Here is a 12,633-nt window from a genome sequence, read left to right as displayed (position 1 = left end):
CTTATTAGTTATCACAATAAAACTGTCACACACGCACTGACAATGTGCGCACATACACACTGAAAATGTGCTGTTCTGTATTAGTTACCATGGCCATCTACCCTGGTAAGAAGTTAACTGGTACTGAAAACCCAGGGTTAACCCCGAAGTTATCAGGGTAAGCTCAAATCCTGCTTTGTGGTACAGGCCCCTGGTCTGGCTTGAACAAAACTGTTCTAAAAAAAATAGGCCTCTGTAGATTCAGAGTGCTTTTTTAGCAGGAAAAGCGATGAGAGCAGCTGCAGTGCAATAGAGTGAAGCAGGTACAGAATGTTAGTGTTGTAGTCAAGACCAAGACCAGAGTTTATCAAGACCGAGACAAGACCAAGACTTTTAGGGGCTCAGACCAAGTCGAGACCAAGACCGAGGGAGAGCGAGACCGAGTCCAGACCATTTCCCCACATTACACACACACAATAAAATGTGGAACGAGATCATAGGTACTTCTCAAATTGATGGAACTGAAAGATCCACATTCCCTTTAAAACACCCACATACAAACACTAAGAGCTGAAATCAACACAAGCGTCTTTATTCAACACTCCTTTTCCATGTTTACGATCGCAGGGAGGGGGGACAGTCATTAATGGGAACAACACATTTTTCATTAGGGTTATTGGTTGCATTTGAAGCAATGAGTTTTACATCCAGTCAAAGGAAGTATGTTAACAAATAAATTAGACAATGCAAAAGCATTGTATTGATACTCCCAAAGTTATGGTCTTCACTGGTCTTGAAATATAATCCCGAGTCCTCAATGTCCAAGACCAAGAAAGACCAAGTACTAATGCGGTCGAATCCGAGACGAGACCAAGACCATCAAAAAGTGGTCTTAAGACTGGTCTCGAGTACTACAACACTACAGAAAGTGATGGTTACAAACTGCAACTTAACTCATTGGCAAAGGCATATAACAGCAGGGAGGTAATTTTAGTCAATACAAACAACTTGTGATTTCATTGAGGCATAGGTGATCAATAATGTGATAGTGGTATTTTCTTTGTTTTGTGACCAAATAAGGTGATCTGTATTCAGACAAACTGGGGTCCTCCCACAGAACAATTTGAGCATTAATCACTTACTGAATTCCATCATTTCAGACAGCGGGTAACAAAATATACATTCAAAATATAAAAATTTAACAAAGTGCAGGAATGCATTCATTCAATACTTTATTCACAACAACAAGACATTATATTACAGTACAATCATAAAAATTATACTGATTTGTGAATAGTGACACCCATATAAGCTATCTCAAGCTTGTATCTAAGGGCCCAGAAAGTAAGGAAATAATTTAACATATATTTAAACTATTAAGATATTATCTAAATATATACTACAATTAAGTATTCCAAAAATGTACCAACATAATACCCTAAAAACTAAGCTACCGTAATCCTAGTGGTCCCTAAACAAACAGACAAGAATATAAAAATTTGTATCAGTCCATCATTAATTAGGTAGGTAAACGTACATTGAATAGAAACTCTGATAAATAAGATTTGCAGTACATTTTAAACAGATTCCACAATCAAAAGACAAATCATCATCTAAATGTTGTCCCCAGCCATTAAGTAATTGTAGCTTGAACATCTATTTCTAGTAGCTGCCGTCTTAAGGTCCTTTTGTAGTATTTTTATAGTATAATCAATTTCATTCCATAGCTGTGGACCTCTGCAAACCACACTGAAGCTCGTACATTTACGTTTACGTTTTTTACCCGTTATAAGATCCTTTTTCCTTGTCTTAGATGTATGCGAAGTACATTATACATTATTATTACTGTTTTGTGTCTTTTATTTGAGGAAGCAACCTCTTTAAATGTGCATGTGGCATCTATTGATGTCAATGATGTGTTCTCATTTCAAGAATAAATCAAAATAATAATTTGAGAAAAAAGAAATGTGAAAGTCAAAGAGTGAGTGAAAAGGAGTGCGGTCCCTAAACAAAGTGTGAACAGGTGAACGAGGAGAGATGAAAGGTGAAAGCAAGAACCAATCAGTGATATGAAAAGAAGGAAAGAAAGTGAGGATGTGAGGATAGGTGGAAGGGGTAAATAAAAATGGGAATAAACTGGAGATCTTTACTGCACAAATCATAAGCACTGCATCTCTAACAAAGCAGAAGAAAAGCACATTCAGTGACTGTATTTAAAATATAAATAAAAATAATCCATTATTTAACTGCTCATATACATTAGATCTGAGTGTCTGTTTTTCTGCAGTGAAACACAAAAGCAATACACAAACAGGTTTATAATCTTTTTTACTACTAATAAGTTATTTGCTTGTTTCTATTAAAATGTAAAAATATTTTAAATAAATTGTGTTTTGAAAAACAAGAGTTAAAAAGTCTTTGTACTTTAATATTTATAAGCCGGTTGATTTTGTCTTCCATGTAATGAATCTTTACAGAGTCCCCAGTAACCTTCTCAAGTATGACTGCAGTGTTTAAAGAGATAAAGCCTTCTTTTGCAGATCCATCTGTTTCTGTCACCACAGCTCACTGATTTCCATCCTTCTCTCTGGACAGAAATTACACACTGACCGTTGGTAGCAGGTTGTTGTATCCAGGAGCTGAGGGAAGAACATGATGTTTAGATGCAGGCTGATAGATTTTATGCTTCAAAATGTTTATGAATGTGTCTCTTACTTTTCAGTCAGATCACTTCCATCGACCCACTTCCATTTCCCATCTTCAGCTCTCAGGCCAATCCAGTATCCCTTGGTTCCTGAACTGCCCCAACTGTTATCATTGATGAATGTCTGACAACAGAGAGACAGTTATCAGATATTTAAACACTATACTTAAATTAACACACTGTGGCCTACAAACTCAGTGTGAAAATACATTTTCATTGAATGTAGGCTGTCATAAATTTCTCATTACCTTCTCTGTTTGATCAGCTATAACAACCAAATCTGAAATCTTTCCTCTGCAGTTTTCTCGAGCTTCTTCCCAGGTTTTCTGACCAGAAACATCAGGGTCATTAATCCCATAGCAGCTGGACTGGGAGGTAACCAGCCATCCTGACAAGCTTTACACTGTCTGTCTGAAACAACAGAGACCAACCAATAAACATTGTTACTGCATTATGTTATTAGTATTATTTTTTACCTTAATAACAGGATCTGAACATACTTTGGTTTTGTGGTTTTGGGCAGTAGGCATCAATGCTCCACTGAGCTCGACTGACGTTGAGCTCATTCCAATTTGTCTCCATGTTTCGTATTTGTTCTGTTAAGTTGTTCCTCTGTGACTCCAGCTGCTGGTTTTGTGATGTCAGGTTCTGGTTTTCTGCAGTCAGTTTTACAATCTTACTTTCTAAGACAGTATAGGCTTGTGTCAGATTGTGAAACTGGACGGACAGATTGTTGTGGATCCTCAAGTTTTCATCTTCTGAGAGTTTGCAGAGATGTTGCACTGTACATTACAATGGACAGAATGTGGAAGAAATGGTTGCACATTGTTGAAAATAACAATTGCATAACAAGAACTGTCCTATTACTTACTTTGGCTACGTTCAGACTGCAGGTCTTAACGCTAACGCTCAATTCCGATTTTTTTCCCAGATCTGATTTTTTTTGTTTGACAGTTCACATTATAGTTTAAATGTGGCCCGCATCGAACTCCAGTCTGAATTGCCTGAAAGTGACCCGCATGCGCAGAAAAATGACAAGACGTCACAAGCAGCACGCTGTTGCAGGCTACAGAAGTAAACACGGAGCAACAGGGGTTAGCTCAGGTTAGCTCGCGGGAGACTCCAGTTTATTATTGTTTATTATTAGAGAGCCACATGTTTGATAAAGGCTTTTTGTGGAGCTTTTCGTTCCACGCGGCTCCAGTGACGTCAAAGTCGCATCAAATGCGTGTTGAGAGTGTCGAGACTGAGGTCGCATTTAAAAAGATCTGATCTGTATCGGATTTGGACCACATATGGAAGTGGCCCAATTCCGAACTGGAAAAGATCAGATTCCATGGGACTTGGGCTGTTCACACTGTCATAAAAAAATCAGATCTGAGTCACATATGGGCAAAAAAATTGGATCGGATTTGGGTCAAATTGGCCTGCAGTCTGAACGTAGCCTTTGTTTCTGCATGCATTTTTACATTGATTATTGTGTTAAAACAAGATCCTCTGGTTATGGTTATAGTGATGGTTACAGAGGAAATCTGGTGCTGTTATTCTTCCAGGTGTGTCTCAAGTCTGAGGTACTGCATAGACTACCTGTTTTGTATACTTACTGTAGACACAGACTGCTATGATGCCCAACAGCAAAATGACACAAAGAATCCCCAAACAACAAGCCACCTGCTGATAGCAGCGACCTCTGCTGTTTGTTTTCTGGTCTGGCAAAAGTCCTGCTGAGACTAAACAACACAAACAAGTATAAGGCTTCAGCAGTCTGAGGAGAGGGGGTTGTAGCCAATTATGTGGTCTTGTCGCTGTCACACAGACCACTGCTCTCTGTCACACAGACCACTGGTCGCTACCACTAGAGGCGCTAAAGATACTGGTCACTGTCACACAGACCACTGGTCGCTACCACAGTCTCTAAGGGAAGGCTCCTTTCTGTTCCTTGTTACACAAACTGTGACTGTACACATTAAAAAAGGTCAGTTTCAATTTTTTATACGGTCTATGGTTCCAAATTAGACCTAAAGTGACCTTAGATCATTTAAATTATCTCAACTGGCAGATTATACAATTTTTTTTGTCTAATAGAGAGGAATGGATCAAAGCAATTAGATGTGTTGAGGAATTTTCGACTGAATCAGGCTTAAGAATGAACTTGAACAAATCTGTTTATTATTTACATTAAGAAGATAAACAGACTTAAATGAGCATGAGCACTTTCCGGATGAACTACCTTACGCAGCGCACTGCATGACTGACAGGATGGCTGCATTTCTTCACCATCAGCCACTATCGTGCTCACAGTTTTGAACAAACATGTTAAGGCCGCGACCAGCGAACATGAAACTAGAATTAGACTATGTATTGACTGCTTCTTATTTGTTTAGCATTATTGGCTTTTTGATGCATCCTCCAATTAGTACAGCGCTACATATGATAATATGCTTGCTACTGTGTGCCGGCGGCCATCAGTGCGTAAAATAATAACACTTAAATATTATACCGATCATGAAGGGCGAAATTGCGTCTCTCCTTGAGCAATAGTCTTTGGTGGCATTTTTCACGCTATTGAAACTCAAACTTTGTTGCAATATTGCAGACATCTGGGGCAAGTAGTGGACTGCTGTGTGTGTGTTTGTGCGTGTGGGCATGAGGTTCCACACTGCTGCCACACTGGTCGCTGTGACGTCGCTGCCACTAGGGGTGCTAAAGACAGTGGTCGCTGCCACACTGGTCGCTGTGACGTCGCTGCCACTAGGGGCGCTAAAGACAGTGGTCACTGCCACACCGACCACTGGTTGCAGTTGGTTATATCTACTGTAATACATACAATAATTCTTTGTTAATATATTATCGATTATGCCTACTCTTATTGTTGCACTATATATTGCAGTTTGTGTGGTTATACCTACAGTAATAGCCTACATCTATCTATCTTTAGTCCTTGCCTATAACAAGGCCTGTGTTATCACCTGTGAATGAAAGTGTGTACATCTTTCTAGATCACAATACTTTGTAAAATATACTATATTGTATCTTATTGATGCACTGTAGGCCTACAGTATATTGCAGTTTGTGTGGTTTTAGCTAATCTACAGTAGGCTACATCTATCTAGATCACAGTACTTTGATAAATATAGCCTATAATATTATTGATTATGCCTATTTTCTTACTGTTGCACTCTTGTGTGGTTAACCTGCAGTAATAAATCTCTCTATCTTTGTTTCTTGCCTTCAAGAAGAAGGCCAGTGTTGTCACCTGTGAAGGAAAGTGTGGTGACCACTTGTTGGTTGAATCCAAGCTAGACTGATTTTAACAATAAGAATATAGTTAATCAAAATTAGTAGGCTGTATTTAACAAAGTTTTATGATCTAGATATATTTGTTACTGTAGATAGGCTATAACCACACAAACCGCAATGTATATGCAACAATAAGAGTAGGTAACATAGTATATTTAACAAAGAATTATGATAAAGATGTATCAGTAGATACAACCAACTGCAACCAGTGGTCAGTGTGGCAGCGACCACACCGACCACTGCAGCGAGGAGTGGTCTGTGTGGCAGCAACCCAAGACTGAGGAGCCTCGTCTCATGCCCTCTCTCGCCAAAGTAAAAGATTAAGTCTGGTTTGCGATGTGTTCTTCATACTTTGGTGTTTTTAAATTGAATAACGGCAATCATGCAAATAAAATACTATCTATTCATTTCCAGGCCATTTTATCAACTTAGTTAGCAACTTTGTTTAAGGTTTCAAAACTTAAAACCTCCAGACCTCAATTTTTATGTTGCATAGGGTATAATGACATTTCTTCCTCCAAATGAAATTAAATAAGATCTTATCTAATTCTTTGTATATTTCAGTAGGCATTTCCAGTGATAAGGATACATAGATATGGATATTCCCTCAGTTTTAGATAGTAGAACTTTACCATTCAGTGTAAGATGCCTCATCCACCACATGTTGAACCTTTTCATTATTTGTTTAATCATAGGGCTGAAGTTTAGGTTATTGCAGAGTTTTTCATTCTTATCACACCCAAGTATGTATCACAGGTTTATCATTAACTTCTGATAGTTCACATTCATTAAGTGGTAGCCTAATAAACAGATTTGTTCAAATTCATTCTTAAGCCTGATACAGTCGAAAATTCCTCAACACATCTAATTGCTTTGATCCATTCCTCTCTATTAGACAAAAAAACTGTATAATCTGCCAGTTGAGATAATTTAAATGATCTAAGGTCTAATTTGGAACCATAGACCGTATAAAAACTTGAAACTGACTTTTTTAAATGTGTACAGCCACAGTTTGTGTAACAAGGAACAGAAAGGAGCCTTCCCTTAGAGACTGTGGTAGCGACCAGTGGTTGGTGTGACAGAGAGCAGTGGTCAGTGTGGCAGCGACCAGACCACATAATTGGCTACAACCCCTGCTGAGTCTGAGTTAACAAAATCAAGAGGGTAACTTAGTTAGAGTATTTTCACTACAAAATAGCTTTGTTACATTAAAAAGTTAGTAAGTAAATGATAGGAAAGGTGTTCTCTTGATGTGACTAACTCAGACTGCTAGGCTCATATTAGCTTCAGATAAACCTGGGAATACATTTCTACACAGAACAAAGACATTTTCTCTCCCATCTCTTATATTCGAAGCACATTAGAAAAGATCTCTTAATGGTCAGTACAAACAGGAGGAATGATTACAGGCAGCAAAACAGCAACATCTTTTTAAACTCCACACCCCCAGTTTGTAAGTCTTTGTTAAAATTAGCAGTCTCTAAGTTATTAACAAAGCTCCTACTGTTTTCACAGGCTGAGCAGTACTCCTCATGACCCCCCTATTAGTTCCCTTTTAATAGTTGTAATAACGATAAATCTGAGGTAGTATTTGTAGCAGTAATAGTAGTATTAATAGATATACTCTACTGAATGCTGTGTACATTTTTCTTTACAACTTACTGTTTGTGTCAGCAGTCTTTTCGGTTGTTTTGCTTCGCACCTTCACATCACTGTACACAGTTTCCTCCTCCTTATTAGCTGAAAGGTTGAAGAACACAATCTTGTGGTTAATTACTGTATAGTGTCTAAATTGTAAAGGCTTTTGGAGGCTTATTTTAACATTTGAAATTATTGTGACTGTCCCAGTATCTTGTTTTAGAATTAAAAGTAATTCAGTGTTTTTCCCAGAACTGTATTCTGTAGAACAGGGGTCGGCAAATAAGTCTTTGGGCCAAATTATTTTCAAGCCATTACATGGCTGGCCAGAACAAAGTCAAATTATTTGAAATCCTTGTATAGGCTACTTGTGTGCAGGCTTAACTCAGTTGGGACTGTGCGGGACTACCATTAGGAAGGTTGTAAGATAGATTTTCTCCCATGTTAAACAAATTGATTATAAGGACACTTTTGCACATGCTCACAAAAAAGCATGTCCTGCAGTGTGTGCGTATCCCAGCATTTGATCCGGATTCAAAAACCAATGGAGGCTTATTTTCATTTCCCTGAGGAAATTCAGGGGAATCCAATCACACGTTTACTGACGTTTTTTTCAGAGGTGTGTCAAGCAAGCCAGATCTCTTGTGAATGTCCTTCAGAACTCTTCAAAGTAAAAGCTCTCAATAAGCTGACATAAAGCATTGCTGCAAAAAAACATTCTTGCAACATTATTTTGTAGGCACAATCATTTAAGAGGAAGTGGTTATGTGAGTAACTGTAGCTGTCATGACACAAGCCGCTATCAATTTATTTTACTTTTATTTTTCTGCTATCAAAGCAATCTGGCCTGATATTAGTGCTGGCGGGCCGCCTATTTCTGACCTCTGCTGTAGACCCTCACAGGGCAGCTAAAACGTAAGATGATCCAATTCTCTCACAGTTAGCGGATCATGAAAGGGAAATTATGCATTTTATAGAGAAACACTTTTAAAATAACCACTTCATTACACATGTGCCTGACTGGTTTTTGATAGCTGTGGTCTGTGGAATCTCCAGTGTTGTTACATAAATGGGCGCTATCAAACAAAAGCAGATGTGTTCATTGTTGCTCAACAAACTTACAGGGCAATGGCTTTAATATTATTTCATGTTCTGAACAGTCCAATTTTCAAATGCATTTACTAACCAGTTTTACTGAAGAAAATACCAGTGCAAGAAATCACATGAAGAGGATGATCACATACAGATCCAGCCATACAATTGACGACTGGGCTGTGTGGGGCCCAGGCAGATTGATGTGTAAACAAGGAAACAGTATTTGATCCATATCAATGACATGATGCGTTTCAAGATCTTTTCTTGATTTAAAAAATAAAATGAATTCAAACAACTGAACTTACCTTCAGATGGGGAATGCTTCTTAGTTTTGAAAACAACTGAAGCATAGTTGACCTCCTCCTCCGCCATCGCTACAGTCCTTCTGTTTAGTTCCAACTGACTTGTAGACAGAAATCAGCCCCTGTCATTAAACCACAGAGCATCCTCATTTTGACACTGATGCAACTTCTCTGTGTGGCAATTAGTGTCTCCAACATCCGCTCACACTTTTACTAGCTGAAAGTTGTTGATTAATGCTTTTGGTGACCCTTTTTCATATAGAGCATTTTTATAGGCCAACATTTCCCCTTAATGAACAGTTTTCTTTTTTATTAAGTATCTCCCAAATGAAAGGTTGGATTTCCAGTTTGGATGTAAAGTTACTATAACACCTTCATGAGTAAAGCTGCTTTGAAAGAGGAAGCAAAATATGCTCAGTAATATTTCTTTGTCTTCGCTAGCTTTTATCCCTGAAATATGGCTGCTGGTGCGGTTTGCACCAAATAATAAAATCTTATAATGTGACAATATGAAAATTTAATTTTCCATTTAGTTAGATTAACAGTAGAGCAGATATTTGAGCAGAAGTATTACACAGCTGGTGAATATCTATTCACTGCTTGAGTAGTTGGGTTCAACTCATGTATATTTCTGGTGTCAGTATTGTGTGTTATGGAAATCTGCTGCCAATAGTCTTATACTTAAGCTGCTTATTAGTTTTTCAGAATCTTTACATTTTCTTCTAAAAGCGAAACTGCAGAAGTGTTACACTATAAATCTACCCACATTTGGCGCTTAGCGTGTGTTAATTTCCAGCCCTGCTTGTGACATTGTGGAACTTTTCATCCACCTTTAATGTTACTGACTGAAACTGTTACAGACTGTGTTTCTAGACCTGAGACTCAAGCCTAAACACCCCTTTCTGGAACACTGCCCTCATTTGATCTGCTGCTTTGGGCCGCTGGTAGATTTTATTTGACTATACGTTCAAGCTAAACACAGCTTTATTAAGAAAGTGGTTCATGATGTCAATTTTAAACACATTCTACTGCTGTCTCTCAGGCACCAGCTTATGTTGGTATGCTACTTGCTAAATCTCTGGGGCTCATCATTTTACCCATAGATACTGATATGTGAGACAGATGTATTTTGTTATGATGGTAAGTTCTATTGCTTGTGTTTGACATCAACTGATTTCATCACCTGGGCAAACTTCCACAGATACCTGTGAGCCAACCACAGAAGTTACACTAACTACTGTCTTGTCTTTTACAATCAAGGTAACACAATAGTTCTTATAGTTTTTTGTGAAATGAATCTGGTGGCTTTGAAAAGAGCGTACAGTAGTAATGCCTTCACTTCACCCTTATAGAGCGAGTCATGACAGCAAGGCAAAGGGGAAAAAAATATTCCTGCCTCTACTACAGGAGCGCATTGCTGAAGCTTCTGTGTTGTGCCCATACTGGTGTTCCGACCTCTTTCTACTGTCTACTGAAAATCAACAACACAAAAACATTTGATGTCAGTTAAGGGTTTCACTGGCTTTGCACTTGGAAGGGGAGGGTGAAGTGATTTGCAGTCTGAAACTACATTTCTAGGTGCCACTAAATTTTATACACTGGACATTGTAATAATATGCAGCAGTTTAAAGAATTTATCAGAGCTCAACACACAAGAAGAGGACCGTTCTGCAGGGCCTTCCTCATTTCCTCAAAAATCCCTCGTGTTTGTTGAAGACTGTAGACGTAAGCATTGGTTGTTGTATTTATTACAGTTATCAAATAAACATATTTAAAAAAGGCTTGTAGTAATACTTCAAACATACCTAGTGAACAAGGATGTATGTTCTTCTACTTAAGTTATTTCTATTTAGTCAAAACTATAAGTCCAGCCTGAATACAACTGATTCATATTACCCCAGGTTAGAGTTGGGTATCGTTTAAAATTTTACGATACCAGTACCAAACTCAGTACCCTTAAAGTGATACCTGTTACGGGGTTGTGGTGTGTGGACAGAGAGGACCCAAATGCAGCGTTCAGAGGGAAGGAGGTTTATTGGGGGAAAAAAGGGTGAGAGGGACTGGAGTGGAGGGAGAGGAGGACGTCGGGGAAGTACTGGCACGGGGAACCAAGGAGACAGGGGGCCAGGGAGCCGGGGGAACACAGGGGCCAAGGAAGCGAGGAGAGGCAGGGGAACAGGGAGGACGCCGAGAGGGAGGTCCGAAGGGGAGTGGGCCAGTGGATGAGCCCAGCCGAACGGAGGACGAGGGTGAGTGTACCTGGGAGGGAAACAGACAGAGAGACAAGGTTAGGGGGAGACAATGACAAGGCACAGGGTAAGTTTGAAAAAACAAGAAACGAGGAAGCCTGAACACAGGAGTGGCACCAGGTATGGAGCAACGACAATCAAGCAAGGATGGTGTGGAGAACCGGGGTTGAAATACAGGCTGGGATGAGGTTGATTACTGGCAGGTGTGGCAGGCTGACGAGGTGGATGATGGGTTGCAGGTGCAGGTAGTTGGCTGGGCTCAGGAGCAGAAGGAGAGAGAGCACACGGGGGAGAAAACACAGAGAGGCGGGCAGAGAACAGGAAACCAAGGAAAAAAGCAGAAGAACTGATAAAAAGTAGAAAAAACCAGGACACTCACCGTCAGCCGGGCTGCCACCACAACAATACCAATACCAATTGAGTACTTCATTCGATACCTTGCATAAAATGTCACCTGCTGACATGCCACCTGATTAGTAGCTTATTATTATTTTTATTGACAAGCATGGTTATCTATTTAATTTTTTTTCAAATAACTGCTACATAAAAAGTATTGGGAAATTGTATCATCGCTCCTCATCCTAATTAGGTCATCCTCACTGGTAGGATTAGCCTATAAGGGGAAAGACTACAGCCTTGTGTTTATGTTCTCTTCCCTACCTGTGTCTCCTGTTAGTCTGTCTGTCTCTCTGTGTTGTCTGGGCGTGGCTTCTCACTCTGGGCCTGGCGCTCCACCTGCACACCTGATCCACATTCTACTAATAAAGACTCTATGGGGTTCTGTTTGTGCCAAAAATAAGTCGGCATGCTTACTGTCTATGTCGATGCTTCACATGACTGTGTCAACTCAACTTGTTTATGTCGTCTGTTGCCGTCCTTGTCATTTGACTATGATGTCTTGCCCTGTCTTTGCTAACTGTGAATGACCATGTGTCGTTACTATGTCATCTCCCTCTGTCGGTGCTATGTGTCGTTACATGTCTCCCCGTCGTTGCTATGTGTCGTTACATGTCTCCCTCTGTCGTTGCTATGCGTCGTTACTACGTGTCGTTGCTATGTGTCGTTACATGTCTCCCTCTGTCATTGCTATGTGTCGTTACTACGTGTCGTCTCCCTCTGTCGTTGCTATGTGTCGTTACATGTCTCCCTCTGTCGTTGCTATGTGTAGTTACATGTCTCCCTCTGTCATTGCTATGTGTCGTCTCCCTCTGTCGTTGCTATGTGTCGTTACATGTCTCCCTCTGTCGTTGCTATGTGTCGTTACATGTCTCCCTCTGTCGTTGCTATGTGTAGTTACATGTCTCCCTCTGTCATTGCTATGTGTCGTCTCCCTCTGTCGTTGCTATGTGTCGTTACATGTCTCCCC

At 39.7% G+C, this 12,633-nt stretch overlaps 1 pseudogene; it reads right to left on the bottom strand.

Annotated features, from left to right (window-relative positions):
- Positions 1-2,394: 2,394 nt before the first annotated feature.
- On the bottom strand, positions 2,395-9,131 carry LOC119896970 (annotated as a pseudogene).
- Between the last annotated feature and the right edge of the window lie 3,502 nt (positions 9,132-12,633).

This window comes from Micropterus salmoides, unplaced genomic scaffold, assembly GCF_014851395.1.
Source record: "Micropterus salmoides isolate LMB-PRFRI ecotype aquatic unplaced genomic scaffold, ASM1485139v1 Ms_hic_scaffold_11, whole genome shotgun sequence".
Classification (NCBI taxonomy): domain Eukaryota; kingdom Metazoa; phylum Chordata; class Actinopteri; order Centrarchiformes; family Centrarchidae; genus Micropterus; species Micropterus salmoides.
Note: the sequence above shows the minus strand (reverse complement) of the source record. Positions and strands in the feature narration are given on the sequence as shown.